Below are 14,641 nucleotides of genomic sequence, written 5' to 3' on the forward strand. Positions count from 1 at the left end.
CAAAACAAATAACCCCACATGTGGGTGGTGTTTCTCTTTCTCTAGAAAGATAAGACTAATCAGATATGGAGGAAAAAAGGAAAAGCTAGCATTGTCAAATTTTGGGATACATTCAAGTTTTGCACTTTTGTTTCTCCCAAAAACTTGTGCTCCTTTGGTTTATATCCATAAAAAGTCTACCTAGAGAGCAAAAAGGCAGTGTTTATAGAGAAAGGCAATGTAGCTGTTAAGCATACAATCCCGGATAAGCCTGTTCTCACATCACAAAGCTGTGTGCTCAGCAGGTAGCTTCTGCTGCTAACAACTGTTCTGTACTTAATTAACACAGTATTGCACTGAAGAGAAGATTCTTCACATCCATTGTTCCCTTTCCCTCTCAGACTCACTTGTTTTAGATGCAGTTTTTCTTAATTCTGTCTTTTCAGAGATCACTGACAACAAAAAATTTGAGAAATACCACACTTTTATGTCCTTTGTTTTAATTGTTAATCCATGCAAATGTACACACGGGATAAAAAGAACAACAATGAGATTTTCTTCAACCATGAGACTTATCAATTTTTCCATGTAAAGTTTATTTCTAATATAGGCAATACCCAAATTTTGGGTTCTACACTGAAGAGGGGAAGAAGAAAAAAGAACTCTTAGATAAAAAGCTAAAAAGGCAGAATAATAAATGCAGAGTTCTGTAATCCTTTAGAACTTGAGAACACTTTCAAGACTGGACAAGGCAAGAACAAACTGATAGGGAGAAGTTGCTAGAATAGCTTTCAAGCAGATTCTTATTGCAATGGCTCTTCTTCAGGACTAGAATCCTGGATCTTTGTCCATGTGGAATCTTGGTCATAAGCACTGGTACTGGTCTCTGCACAGGAACTGAGTCTAAACTCTAGAATTCAGACTTTAGGTGAGCTACAGAGGTTTATATGCGGACCTGTGATGCCTGACATCACAAGAGAATTCACAGAGGTATCAGTACTGCCCATTTTGAGCAAAGATTTGCAAAGACTGGTTTCACACTGAGACATTCTCATCACAGAGTTCTACTCTCCCTCTCCTTTTCAGTGCCCTTTTCCCTTTGCTGTTCAAGCAAGCAAAGTATCCCTAACTCTGGTAGGGAGCAGCAATGACCAATTCAGGTCCCTGCAAGCAGATGCCCCCTCCTACCCATTGCTCTTACAACTGTATCTCCTTGTTTGCTACCATACCAACAAAAATTAAGATAACAGGTAACAGGTAGAGACAGAATGGAAAATATTCTGCTCCTGCTGGACTCAACACTGTAAAAGAAGAGGAAGAGAAAGTGACAGAAGAACACACCTACCTACGAAATATAAAGCAGCCTGTATGATTCAAAAAGCCTGGGGCACACAGTACCCACCCATCCAATAAATATGTGTCTGTAAAAGTAGATAAATATGGGCCAGATCACAGAGATTTTAATTGATCATGCACATATTTCTTCCCTACTTTCAACTTCATTGAAAAATATATAAAAGTTTTACATTCAAGTTCACTTTTGGTCAAAAGCAGAACTATGGAAAAGATAAAATGAGTTCCACAGAAATAAAAGTCCTATTTTCTTAATGGCTTTAAAAATCTGCACTTAAAAAAAAAGACAAGAAGATCAAACTGATCATGCTTTGAGTACATTTAAGGGAGAAAATGCTAGAAAAGCAAAAAATCAATAAAACTTTAAAAAAATTAGTTTTCACTTCGGCCATAGAAATTACTTAAACAAGGTCATTTTCAAAAGAAAATGCTAAATTTTCATTATTCTGTAGTAAATGCTTTTCAAATGTTGCTGCATTTTATTTCTTAAATATTCCCTAGAAAAAAAATTGGCAGATTCTCTCAGACATTAAATTTCAAGATTATACTCTTAAAGCTAGTAATCCTAAAACATGTTTTTCATCTGGTCGAACTTGTAAATTTTCATCCTGACAAATTCAAATAAAACAGCCATATCATGATATAGAAAATGCATAAGTAAGGTAAAAAAGAAAAAAAAATTAATTTTTTTATTTGTTGTCCTGTACTACAGCAGTCCAGAGAAATCTGAAGAGTGGGATATTCAATTTGAGGCAGAAAAATTATTTTGTGGAAGACTTCACTTGTTTCCCCAGTTACCTATAAGTGTGATGATAACAATTTTCTGCATAGTTGCATAAGGAAAACAATCAGCAGAACATTCAGGAAGGCAGGTATGCATCAGACTTCAGTGAAGTGCCTAAATTTCTTCAAATACTTTGCTGCTTTTTTTCCCCCAGAAACTGTCAGGCACTTCATGAAAAAACAGTTAGTGTATTTAATTTGACATCCAATGATTTCTGAAGGTATAAAGCTTGTAGCAACTTGAGCTGTTTTACAATTCAAAATTAATTCCTGACTAGAAGCCAAGAGACAAACAGGTCACCATAAAAAAGGTCAGTCTGTCAGACAATATTAAAGAAATCAATGTGATGGAGGTGTTTTGGAAATTCAACTACATATTAACTGAAAATCACAGAATTTGAGAAATAAAATCACTGCTAAAACTTAAATCTAATCAGAGATCAGATATTTTTTAAAACATCTTCTAAAATTCTGTGCTCCAAGACAATTAAAATTACTCTTCAATACCTTTTCTGAAAGATTTTCACCTTCTCTGAAAGCTCTAGAATCTTTACAAGGAGAGATAGTAGACATGCCTTAGAAGCCAGCCCATGGTTAAAGATTTATCAGCACACCATTACTGCATAAGTAGCTGCTACTCCAACACGCCAGCCTTCTGCTCTGCCAGCAAAAATCTACACAGCGACGAAGAAACTTAATCAGAGAACTGACACAGCTGAAAAAGAACCAAGAACCATTGTGTTTATCCAGCCACATTAGTCTCTCAGTGCAGACTCAGACCAAGTGGGTATTCTCTCTAAAAGAAGTTATTTCTACTCAAATCTCTGATCTCACTAAACTCAACACTAGTCAGCCACCACAGAAGAGGTGATTGGGCCACCATGAAAAAAAATTAGTGAAGATACCACCACTTGAGTGGCCAAAAGAAGTAAACCCAGAAGTAAAAAAAATCCCTCTACCTTTTTTTACCCTAGATTTTTTTTTTTTTCTTATCAGCCCCCACTACTAAAGCGTATTAGGTAGTAATTTTGGATATACTTTTTCCTCTCCTCTAAACTGATACTTGTTTCAGTCATACTTCTGAAGGACTGAATTTAAGACTATATGTTTGATCTTTTGAAGTTGACTGGAAAAGGACCCACTATACATGAAACACACTTTTTCGATTTTACAATGCTGAACCTGAACTTCAGAATTGGACCCAAAGAGCCCTTCAGAACTCAGTCTGTGAAAGCTAATCCATGAAAACTGCTTATAGGTTTCAGGAAAGAAAAAAATCAGGATGAAAAATTAACACAAAATGTCAATACCAATGACTCCAAACACAGGACACCATTTAACACACTAAATACAAGTGCACTGGTTAAACTTTTCTGCCAAAGGAAATAGACCTGTCACACCACATCGTTGCCTGTCCATCCCATTAAACTTTGGTTCTCCATCTTGCTTCAATCAAGCTTAAAAAAAGCGTAGGAGACGCACACACAGAGGAGGCTTCAGGAGCACTCTGTTGTTAAACGCCTCACTGCACAGCCAGTGACTACACAGTGGTGGTTTAATAAATCATTTGTCTGACAAGGATGCTTTAAGGGTACTGTGCTTGTTGTAAAAACACAGAAAATAAAACTCAGGCTTCCTTAGGTCATCTGGATGGAAAGTTAATCTGAATTCCAGCTCACTGGACTAAACTCTTTTCAAGATATTCTGAGAGGGTAAAGGTGAATTTAGGAAAACTAATAATGAGGTCCTTTATCTACTTGGACACTATGCTTCTCAACACTCAGAGAGAGCCACAGTAACAGTTTAATTAGGTCTGCACTAAAATCTAAAGGGATTCTTATGGAAACTTGTTTAATAGCTGCAGACAACTGAACTGGTCCAACAGGATACAGAAGGAACAGTGAAATATGGAATATGCATGCAGACTATTGACCCTGGCTGGATTCCAGATGCCCAAAGTCACTGCCCCATCCCTCCTTAGCTGGACAAGGGAAAGAAAATATAACAAAGGGTTTGTGAGTCAAGGACAGGGAGAAATCTCTCACTATCACAGGCAAAACAGACTCAAGATGGGGAAACCAGTTCAGTTCATTACCAATCAAATCAGAGTAGAATGAGAAATAAAACCAAATTTTTAAAAAACTTTCCTCACATCCCTCCCATCTTCCCAGGCTCAACTTATCTCCCAGTTTTCTTAACCTTCTCCTCCCCTTAGCAGCACAGAAGAACAGGGAATGAGGGTTAAAGTCAGTTCATCACATCCTGGCTCTGCCTCTCTTTCCTCCACAGAGGGAGGATTACTCACACTATTCCCCTGCTCCCACAGGAAGCAGCCCTTGACAAACTTCTCCAGCCGGAGTCTTTCCCATGTGCTGCAGTTCTTCATGAACTGCTCCAGCACGGCTCCCTTCCACAGGGTGCAGTCCTTCAGGAACACTGCTCTAGCATGGTTTTCCTATACAGTACCCCAGAGACTCCACCACTGTCAGTGATGGGCTCAGCCTTGGCCAGTGGCAGGTCCCTCTGGGAGATGGCTGGCACTGGTTCCATTGGACACAGGGGAAGTTCCTAGCAGCTTCTCAGAGAAGATGCCTCTTAAGTAAGTCACTAGCCAAACCTTGCCACACAAACCCAGTGCAATCCAGTGACAAAGCACACGTGCAGTCATTAAGTGGACCCTTTGCTCTGAAACACACCCAAAGCAGACAGACCTGACCAAAGCACCAAAAATTCCTGGAATACATTTTGTACTCACCTCCTCTGCAGGTTTACAGCCATCTGGAAGGTCCACTAGCACGGGTGGCAAAATCCTGACACATTGCTGCAGAGCACCTGTGGCAGGAACCATACAGCAGCAGACTGGCCTAGGCCATTCCAACATGAACGTAGGAGCAAGAGAGGTATTCCACCAGAAAGGTCTTAAGGCTGTCCTAGAGGAAAAACAGAAATTCAGATAAGTTCCTAGCTCAGTTCCTGGCAGAGCTTGAGGTGCAAGGGGAGGAAAAGTTTCCCGTTTAAGATTTCAAAATCTAAAATCCCATGCAAGGGAGAGGGAGTCAAAGACTGTTTCTAAAAAGAGGCAGTGAACTGTGCTTGTGAGGAAAACAACATATGCAGGGAAGAGTGGAGAGGTGGAACAAGTCATCAACATTTTTTAGCCTTCCAGATGATATGATTTAAGTGGGAGGACTGCCTGTCCTCCCAAATAAGCTGTTATCTATTTTTGAGTTCTATATATGTCGTTCTCTATCCAATCATGAATACTTAGCACAACAAACTATGAATTGTTCTCAATAAGGCAAGAAAACAGCCTCCTCAAAAAACAGCACACATTCACATGAGCAGCTCCCCAGATGATCACTATTTTGGACTAAATCTTCCTATACATATTCTAGTTTATAGATGTAGGGGCTTTTACATTCTTTCATCTCTCACCCACAAGTTAAACATTAGCATTTATAATGACAGCTTTTGGAAAAAAAAGGTGTTATTACAGTAACACAGACTTGACGCTCAAGAAGCAACGTTTTTTCAGTTCTAGAAAAAAAAAGTGACACCTGAAAAATGATGCCTGAGCCTTTCCAAGTCTTATCCATTAAAACTGTAGCAATACTGAATGAACTCCTTCAAATCTCTGCCTCTGCCCAGTTAACACAGCAATGTCTGAAAAAAATTCTGAACAGCTGAAAACTAAAAAATATGTCTTAACATTCAAGAGAGATTTGTTCAATTTTTAATGCAACTGAAATTTGTCTACACTAAGGTAATATTTGCCACATATTATTCAAGCTTGTATCTTGCACTTGCCATATTATATCTGAACCTACTAAACTAGTCAAGTTTTTTGACTGCCTGCCTCAGCCTGCTTAAACTTTACTTCTAGGTAGCTATCCAGATGAAAAACTTTGTAGAAAAAAAAAAAGTTGCTGATACTATGGTAACACGACAGTATGGAGAAAGCATATGGTAAGGAAGGTTAAGATTGGCAGTGATAGAAAAGGTGTTTGTCAACCATCTAATTATTAATTATTACCCCAATACTGAAACAGATAGAATTAGTGTAATACTTGGCAGTTTCCCTTTTTTTTCTTTTTTGCATACCAAAGTAGAAGGGGAAAATGTCTGATTATTAATAGAACTGGCTAAAGAGCTCCTTGCAGTGATACCAATTTGTACCAATCTGAAAAAAACAGAGAAGTTTCAATGGCCAGAAGAATATGATCCAAGACACATCCAGAAGGAAACCTAACATAAAAAATGTTTGTTTCTTTTTTGAACATGTTAATATAAGTGGTCATGACATCATTCTGACAAGACCCAACCTCCTTTATCAAAGCCAAGGCTTATCAAAGCCTTTATCAGCTGTTGCCTTCAAGAGGTTAAACAGATTTCCATGATTTATCTGACTAGGCTCTACACACTGCACTGTAACATGCAATACACCCACACAACAAAAATATGAGTGTTGCTTATGTTAAATTAGCCTTTTGTATTGCACTTTTCTTCACTAAAACACAGGTGCCTTACAGAGGTGGGTGGAGAACATGATCTATGTTTACCGATGGGGAAACAAGTCTCTTACTGGCCAAGTGGCTGGAAGCTGGGAGCCTGGGAGCTAATTTTCTTCTACCTGCTCTAAAGTTTAAATTGAAATATCTGTCTCTACATCTGTCTGGTTAGATGAAGATCCTTACTTTAGTGATTTTGCTAATTTATATATTTTCTCAAAGGATCCTAAGATTCTTTGCTCAGTGCTGTCTGTCACCGACATGTTTTATGAAAAATCCTTTCCTTAGGATTTCTCCCCTCCTGAAGAAACTGAGGGGCCTCAGGAACAAACTGTAAACAATTCTTATCTGCTGCTGTGGAATGCAACAGGGGAAATCTCTGATTGGCCTCATCAGGCTGTTTCCAATTAAGAGCCAATCACAGTTCACCTGTCCGGCCGGTCTCGGTCTGAGACAAGACCTTGGTTTATTCATTCCTTTCTATTCTTAGCTTAGCCTTGTAGTGAAATCCTTTCCTCTATTCTTTTAGTATAGTTTTAATATATTATCTATCATATAATAATAAATCAAGCCTTCTGATACATGGAGTCAACTTTCTCATCTCTTCCCTCATCCTGTGACCCCTGTGAACGAGGCGACAGCTGTCCAGACACTGACTAGAAGTTGTCCTTATAAAACACAAGACAAGAAGCCAAAGAGTGAGAGGAGGACACACAGGGAATGGCCCATGTTGCCATTAGTAAGCAAGGCACAGCTACCAAGGGCAGATGTTCACTTATTTGTAGTGAGCTTCCACACACTTAAAAGCTTATTATTTCCCTTGATCTTTTCTTTGGGTTACAAAAATGCCAATTCAATCATTCCCTTCTGCACACAGCACCTTTTCTAAATCATCAGTCATTAAACTCCTGAGCAAATTAAGTGTGCCTACATCTTTCTTGAAGTACAATGGCCAAAACAGATACAGTACTTGAATTTCACAATATAGACCAAAGCAAAAGGTTCAACTCCACATCCTCCAGATTATACCACCAATTAATCATGCCAATACATACATACACCTCTTCTTTGTCAACCTTACTGCAGTGTTGGCTCTCATTTTATAATCCATGGTGAGGAACGGAGTGGCAGGAGAAACTTAACAGATGTTCTCCATATTTTATTTTGACCTAAATATACAGCATTCAACTTATTCTTCTAAATCAGATCCTATTCTTCCAGGCCATCTTTCCAACATTTAAGATTTTTCTGAATTGCCATCCCACCTTTGTGTAACTGCATTTATTCCCAAACACATCTTTAGATTTCATAACCATACACTAATTAGCCAGTATGAACAAGAACAGTTAGCTGAAACAATTTTACAAAATCCCATACAACATGCTTCCCTTGCTACTAAAGAGAGCAACTGAAAAACCTCTGGCTACTGTTAACCTAATGAATTTACACATATCCTAAAATAGCTTTTTTATCTAGGCTGTATTTCCTTAGTTTGCTCTCTAACAGTATCACATGTGGCTTTCTCCAGTCCACAAGCTTCCTGTTAGAGAGGATATTACATTGCCTTGATTATGCATTTCTGATCTTCACAGAATCATAGAATGGTCTGGATTGGAAGGAACCTTAAAGACCATCCAGTTCCAGCCCCCCATCACAGGAAGGGACACCTTCCACCAGAACAGGTTGCTGAAGCCCCATCCAATGAGGTGTTGAATACTTCCAGGGACTGAGCATCCACAACCTCTCTGAGCAACCTGTTCTCATGCCTCACCTTCCTCACAATAATTTTTTTTAATATCCAATCTGTATCTACCCTCTTTCCGTTTAAAGCCATTACCCATTGTCCTTGTGTAATTATTGGTCCTTGTAAAAAGCTTCTCCTCAACTCTCTTTTAACTCCCTTTAGGTACTGGAAGGTCTAAGGTCTCCCTAGAGCCCTCTTTTCTCCAAGCAGAAATCTCTTAGCCTGTCTGCACAGGAGATGTGCTCCAGCCCTCTGATCATCTTGGTGTTCCTCCTCTGGCCTCACTCCAGCAGGTGCACATGGTTTCTTTGCTGGAGGCCCAGAGCTGGACACTGCACTGCAGCTCTCACCAGAGCAGAGCAGAGGAGCAGAACCCCCCACACCCCCTTGCCCTGGTGCCCATGCTGCTCTGGAAGCAGCCCAGGGCATGCTCATCCTTCTGGGCTGTGAGTGCACATTGCTGGGTCATCCTGAGCTTCTCATCCACTAAAAAAACCAACTCCCACCCTACCTGTATTTGTACCCAGGCCAATTCCCCATCCCCCCACATCCTGCTTATATACAGGGCATGATGTTCTGTGGTATGGAATATCCCTTTGGCCAGTTTGGCTCAGCTGAACCAGCCATGTCCCTCCCAGCTTCTTGCACACCCCCTCACCGTCAAGAGCATGGGGCACTAAAAATTCCTTGCCTTGGAGTAAGTCTTACTTAGCAACAACTAAAACATCAGTGTGTTATCAACATAATTCTCATACTGAATCCAAAACACAACTCTGTACCAGCTACTAAGAAGAAAATCAATTCTACCACAGCCAAAACCAGGACATCACTTAAAAATTAAGAAAGGTTTATTTGAAACTTATTCAAACCTAAACAAATTTTAGCCAGTCAATCTAAAATGCTGACCATATTCACAGCCACAATGTTTGTAGAGTGCAAAATACAACTGTCTTATATTCAAGTGGCTAAACTGAATAGTCTCAATATTTGCATTCCTATTATGTAGAGAACTTTCTTCTGATACATTTAATGTTTAAAACAGCAACAATCATGCAGAGCTATCTATGCCCAATGAAATAGCCATCCCTACTTGTCACACTCCACTTACCACTTTCACCTCTTCCTAAATACAGTACAGATTGACTGTATGATTTTTTAGCCATGCATTACCTTTCTAGTCTGTGCAGTCAATTTCTTTTGTATTCAGTGAAACATCTCACACATACAAAATCGTGCCACAAAATATGAAGCCAACTCCATTGCATCAAGTTTTTTTTCTACCAGCTCATTACAGTGGTATGACCCCGCACAAGGTCAGAAAAATCAGTGCAAGAGACTGAACAGAAAAGCATTAAATTATTAGGGCGCCATTAAACTCTGAAGAAAACAGATTTGTAACACTGAGAAAACCACATCATCTTCCTGTTATTCCTGAAGTGACCAAAAATACATAAAAAACCCAGAGTGTACAACAAAACAACCACAGTTTTGTTTCATAAGTCTCCATGGCTTTATCTTATACAGAAAGACAGCAAGGGGGAAAAAAACATTTGAGTAAATCTTTCTTAAGAGACAATTCAAAGATTTTTTTTTTCCTCCATGCACTTTGTTTCAAAGGAAAAAAAAAGATTCATAGGCATCATTTATAACAGAAGTAGCAAAGCCAAAAAGACAGGTATTATGTTTAACAGCTGTTAAGTACACACTGCTATCATATTATCTCACTAAAACTTAGGAAAAAACTGTCAAGGTAACAGTTGCTTTGATCAGACTGACATCTAAAATGCATGTCATTGCTTTTCTTGGCCTTCACTAACAGGTTGTTCACCAACCAAGCAATGATTCTGGCACACACAGCCATGCAAAACAATGCAGCAGCACCTTCTTCTCACAGGTCTCCTGCTGCCCATGGGGACAGGAACTCAAAGCAGCACAAGCAAACACAAGCAGGGTATGAAAGGGACCAAGAGTAATTGAACCCACAGAGGTATTTTGAAGAAAGTGTGATTTTTAGAAGTCAACTGCAAATGCACCCCAACCTGTACCCCCAAATCAAGAGTACTGAAAAGCTCTATTTCATGTTGCTTAAGAGCACTACACTGCTGGAAAGCACCAGAAAAAAACCAAAAATGCAAGACAGTCTACTGCTCCCACCAGTGAAGTGTATACTGTCATTACTGTCATATTCTTCATCACTACTAAATCCCTTTGGACTGTAAGAAACAGCTTTTTCATAACACAAACTACCTACACAGAAGTGTTCAACTCACCCCCCCCCCAAAAAAAAAAAAAGCTATCTTTCATAACCTCACACCTGCTCCAGAAGGACAAAAACCCAAATTATTCAAAATTCAGGAGAAGCACTGCAGGTTTGTAAAGATGACAGAAATCTTTCTTAACTATCACGATTCAAAAACATTAGTAAGGCAATCAGCAAAACCAGTTTATTTTGATAGCATTAACTTAGATCAGCTTTAAGTAGGAGCACAGAGCATCAATCCAGACATGCTTGCCTCCAGTGGGACTATCAACAAAGAGTTGTGTGTTGACTGCTGCGAGCTGGCAGACACCCTCTGCACCTTCTCTTCAGCCACCGGGAAACACTACCCTCATTGTTTCACAAGTATGCAAAGCAACCAGCACTGGTGTGTATGGAGGATGTGAGCCACAGTGAAAAATGCATTAGACACCTCTCAGCCCCTTCAGCTGACAAAACATTCACTATGAAGGAATCCAGAAGCCAAAAAAAAAATTAATGTTTGTGTCAACTAAAGTGTTTTGTTTGCCTTTGTTTGTTTATAAAGAGTGGGTAGCGTAGTTTTCCAGTAACGTTTCCATTGTAATAAGCTATGAAAACATAAAGACTGAGCTGTACTTTGCTCTAAAAATTCCATTTTCCTATCCAATTTCAACTGCAGTCTTGTGCTCTCAGCCCTTGCTGGGAAGAGCTCAGGTGGGACCAGCAGCAGATGCACATCCCTGCCACTGCAGACAACACATTTCCTGTGTAAAGAGCACCGACTTTGGACCTCACACGCAACTCTTCACCACAAGTTACACCAAGCTCAGGAGACATCAGATGGTTATCACTCACTCTAACACATCATCTTCCTCAAAAAACACAAGTATGGCAGCAGCCTCAGATCCAGCAGCAGCAACCAGGCAGGATCACTGGCCCCTCCAGGGTTCAAACCAGAAGTAACTCCAGCCTCACATGTGTGTACATGCATAGCCATGTACACAATGTGAATTTCTTCACTTAGTTCTTATAAATGTAGCTCAGTTTCCATTTTCAGAATACTGCTCTTTGCTAGAAAAAGTGTACATAATATTAACACTGGCAAATGTGTTAACGAGGGCCCCTTCAGCTGAGAAAGATGGGACTTTAACATTTCCTAGTTTTCCCCAAGTCATGAGAAAAGACTAAATGTTTCCAGACCTACTGAGTAAAAACATCCTATTTAATAATGAATGCAAAATAGCTAAATACATAACTACATTAAAATCAATGACAGTTGCCCTCATAAATTTTACATTCTGTAAAATTGCATGCCCTGTGATCAATGTTTTTTTCAAGAGCACGCAGAGGGCTTCAGGAGAGCTGCCTGCTTTATCCTAGTTTTAATACTCAAATAAATAATCTGTTACCTCCTTTTCTCTGATCTGATGCAAACACCCAAACAGCAGTAAAGCTCACAGTTATGGATGGCAAGGGAGAACAGAGTTTAGGGGAAAAAATGTACATGAGTTATTCCCATACCCATTTTATTAATTTCCACTGGTAATTACTAATGGGACTACAGAGTGAAATAACAAAAATATTTCCCATTACTTCAGAGATGATCAGAGGGATCCAAAGTTAAAGACATTCAAATATGCAGTCTTAATGGTGCTTAAAAGACCACAACCTCTGCCTTCCATGGGCCAAGAAATCAGTTCTTAAGTGTTAACAGCTGTAGGATAATAAAGTTACAGCAACTCTGTCCTATATGCAGAGAAATAGAACTGAATTGTTCTACTTCTAATCAAAGGCTTAGATTTTTTAAGTTCACACACACAGAGGATTATAGCAGGAATGATAGCACATTACTTAGAGTGAGAAAAGTGGGAGGGGGAGGTAACTAAGCAAGATCCTAAGACTTGCCATTCACAAGAGGCACTACTTGAAATAAATCAACCAGTAAATTTGCAAAAGCAAATGTCACATTTACACAATGCTTCTCAACATTTACAAAGAGCATCAAGGATATTAGTATTTTCTCACACAGATAATAAACAAAGTGCTAAGTGGTAGAAAATCCCCAAAGTAAAACCACTGCTCCACGCATCTAATTATGTCTCTTTGGACACTGAGAAATCATTTCTTACAGCACTCTGGCATGAGACAGGCCACTGTCTATTCAGCTCTAGCCTCATTGCAAAAGAAATATAAATATTGGAGTTCTAAATTAAATCATTTGTGGCTGCACACAAAGTTAAAAAAGGCTGTTTATATATTTACCAACTTAGGAACCAAATGAAACTATAAAAAACCCCTCACAAATCTAACAGGAAGTTTCTTGCACTGTATAATTAGCACTTGTTAATCAAAGAGGAAAATGAGAAAATTGTATTCTTGTTCACAAGCTTTTACTAAGCCTTAAATCATCACACATTACAATATTAGCCCCCAGTAAGTAATTGAAATCTTAGAGACAGCTGTTTAAGAGGTGAACAAGCACATCATAACTCCAAAGTCCAAAATAACACATTGCTTATTAGGAGGACTTTAACTCAGGGAAGAGATAAGTTTACAGTACACAAAAGTAAACCTTTAGAAAAAAGTGACCCTGGGGCACAGAAATAATACAGACAACCTCCCCTAGGGGAAAAAAAAAAATAAAAAGTCTGGTCTAGGGACTCAGTCCTTTGAAAATATTAATGTTCTATTTAAAAACAAAATTTTGTGGTGAGGGGAATAAATAGTGAAGAGGGAATGGTTTTCTGCCTTCTGCCAGATTTAAAGCTTTTCAGTAAAACTGTCTGTCAGTGTCAACAGGAGAAAACATACCCAAACCAACAAACTGCTTGGCTGAGCATATGTCTTCATGCACAAATACTAACCCTCCCACAGAAATTCTAGTTTCGGATATATGCATCTGCCTCCAGGCAAAGCTCTGCTGCTTGCAACAGTATCTGAAATTTGGCTGAGCTGACAAATGACTATCATTTCTCACTTGCAAGAGTAGCAAGATCACTTTAAACAGCAGCAGCAACAAAATATTCCATTCTTCTAAGGAAAATAAAGCAGGCAACCTTTTTCTGGCTTCAGGTGAGATAATGGTCCCTAATTCAGGAAGTTTTGTTTACCATGGAGGAACACAGGAAACATTACGTTACCAAGTTTCCAAAACAATGGATTCAGTTAGTAATATAGATCCCAATTTTTTTCTTGTCCCTTTTTTGTAAAGTCAGTAACTACTTTCAGGTAGTTGAAACAGCATTCTGAGAGCCATTCACGCTGTCAAAACAAGGATGAGGAAACTGCGACAATAACCCAATGAATTAGCTTTTCTAAAAAAAGCACTGCTGTGTTAATGCAGCCTTTGGCAATGCAGCAATCCAGCCCACAGTTTCCCAAATCATGCTGGAAGCCTTCAGGTTTCTTCCTAGAAATATCCCATTTCATTTGATTTACTAATTGCTGAGTCAGTCAGCTGTTTGCAGCATCTTTCTTTTTACAAGCACAAACCCAAAAGATACTTCAGTATACAGGAAACAAGGTATACAGTTTACATATACATCATGCTTAAAAGAAGTGAAGAAAAAAAAGTCAAGAAAGCTGAAAATCATCAGCACTGCAGCTCAAGGACTGCATAATAACACCCCTAGTCCCTAAGCATTTGCTCTATCCCCACACTCCTTTCTGACAACATCACAGTCACAGATTCAGAGCTAATTCAGCACAGGATAAAACCTCAATCGAGAAATTTTTGCAATCTATTTGACAATACTTGCCTAAGCAAGGGAAGGAATGCCCAGGAAAAGACTTTACTTCAGAAGCAGCGGCAGACACATGATGCTAACAATGTAATTTTTAAATTTTGAGAGTTGCCACTTTTCTTACACTAAATCTCAACATGCCTATTATGTAGTAATTATATCTTCTATTTTATCCAACTCTGTAGTGGTTTTCAGTTATTCTTTATCAGTTTTCCACCTCAATTTTGCCAGCTCCTTAGCAGCTGGGCCACAAACATTGTTAATTATATCATAACATAATGAGGAAAGGATT

The 14,641-nt window shown here is 39.0% G+C and overlaps 1 protein-coding gene across 4 annotated transcripts in view; it reads right to left on the reverse strand.

The window, feature by feature from the left end:
- Positions 1-14,641, reverse strand: part of GALNT1 (polypeptide N-acetylgalactosaminyltransferase 1) — a 108,165-nt gene that overhangs the window by 55,669 nt on the left and 37,855 nt on the right. For 3 of the 4 annotated variants that reach the window (XM_050971363.1, XM_050971364.1, XM_030231420.2), the window contains exon 2: positions 4,871-5,045. The gene's annotated coding sequence lies outside the window, so the exon portion shown is untranslated. The remainder of the gene's footprint in view (positions 1-4,870; positions 5,046-14,641) is intronic. The other variant, XM_030231424.2, reaches the window with a different exon arrangement.

Source organism: Serinus canaria, chromosome 2 (genome assembly GCF_022539315.1).
Source record: "Serinus canaria isolate serCan28SL12 chromosome 2, serCan2020, whole genome shotgun sequence".
Classification (NCBI taxonomy): Eukaryota; Metazoa; Chordata; class Aves; order Passeriformes; family Fringillidae; genus Serinus; species Serinus canaria.